Source organism: Panthera uncia, chromosome B1 (genome assembly GCF_023721935.1).
Source record: "Panthera uncia isolate 11264 chromosome B1, Puncia_PCG_1.0, whole genome shotgun sequence".
NCBI lineage: Eukaryota > Metazoa > Chordata > Mammalia > Carnivora > Felidae > Panthera > Panthera uncia.
Genome location: NC_064811.1, coordinates 107,988,189 through 107,989,709, shown reverse-complemented (window position 1 = coordinate 107,989,709; position 1,521 = coordinate 107,988,189). Strand labels below are relative to the sequence as shown.

At 38.1% G+C, this 1,521-nt stretch overlaps 1 non-coding gene across 1 annotated transcript; it reads right to left on the bottom strand.

Annotated features, from left to right (window-relative positions):
• Nucleotides 1-475: 475 nt before the first annotated feature.
• On the bottom strand, nucleotides 476-582 carry LOC125924075 (U6 spliceosomal RNA). Its single transcript, XR_007458260.1, has one exon. It is a non-coding gene; the product is annotated as a U6 spliceosomal RNA (small nuclear RNA).
• Nucleotides 583-1,521: the final 939 nt, after the last annotated feature.

Sequence of the window (1,521 nt, the reverse complement as noted above, 5' to 3'; positions counted from 1 at the left end):
AAGCAAACTGACATCACTTAAGGAATATCTCTTAATTCTTGCACGCTTTGTCTTAAATGCTTATTTATTTATTTTCATGGGGGAGAGGCAGAGTGAAAGGGAGAGAGAGAATCCCAAGCAGGCTCCATGCTGTCAGTGCAGAGCCGTACCAGGAGCTCAATCTCACTGAGGTGAGATCCTGACCTGAGCCAATATCAAGACTCTAGCATTTAACTAACTGAGCCACCCAGGCACTAATATTTGCACTCTTAAATAGTTAATCTTTAAGAAGTTTTGTGGGGTTTTTAATTTTTGTTTGTTTGTTTGTTTGTTTTAGGCAGATAACAGTTTGTCTTACTGAATAAGTGATCTGTGTCATTGCCGAGGCCACTATGTACAAACAAAGGAGAGGGAGTTTTATTTCTTGGTCTCTTTCTCCTTGGACAGAGTCTTGATGATTTCCTCCTTCTTGGCCTGGAGCTTCTCTTTACAGATCAAAAATATGAAACTCTTCACGAATTTGCATGTCATTCTTGTGCAGAGGCCACACGAATCTTCTCTGTATTATTCCAATTTTAGTATATGTGCTGCTGAAGCAAACACAAGAAGTTTTTAAATTTAAGAAAACAGAGAAGAAATGAGACTGAGGCGTAGACAAACTTTCCTAGGATCACTTATAGTATATTTTAAGGATCTTATTAGCAAATGAATTGACAGTCACTCCAATTGTGCTGTATTTTAACAAATTGTATAAATGCAATTGTGCTTAAGTGCTGGAGAATGATCTTCTTAATTAGTAAGGAAAGGTAGAAGAGAGATAAATTAGAGACTTCAAAAGGCCATGATCAGTTTCTCATCAAGGAGCAACATCCTTCATTCTACTGCAGAGTTAGTGTTAGCTTCAGTTCCTTCCTGTCCCCTACAGTGGAACTATTTCTAAATCAATTTGTTATCACTATTGCCATCACAGGTTCTCATCACTTTCTTCTTGTGCCAGTAAAATAATTTTCCTGGTTCTAAGCCTTCCCTAATTTATCTATCTTCATGGTCCCAGAGATAATTTTTAATAATAATAATAAGAATAGCTTTTGTTTAAAATGGTGGCTTGAACACAGTTGTTGATCTCGATTCCTCACTCAAAACCTTCTATAAGGACATCAAGTGAGTTTAAAGTTGTATAGACCCAGGGCACCTGGGAGGTTCAGTCAGTTAAGCATCAGACTCTTGATTTTGGCTTGGGTGATGATATCAAGGTTCATGAGTTTGAGCCCTGTGTGGGGCTCTGTGCTCACAACGTGGAGCCTGCTTGAGATTCTCTCTCTCCCTCTCTCCCTGCCTCTCCCCTGCTCGCACTCTCTGTCTCTCTCTCAAAATAAATAAATAAACTTTAAAAAAAGTGTATAAACCCAAAAATGTATAACCGCCTCGATGGAGAAGTGGTAATAACAAAAAGTTGAAAACCGAATGTTGATATATGGCAACAAATCAAAATATTGGTAGGTCAAAAAAAAATAGGATGAGGTAATTTACCTGGCTGTAGAA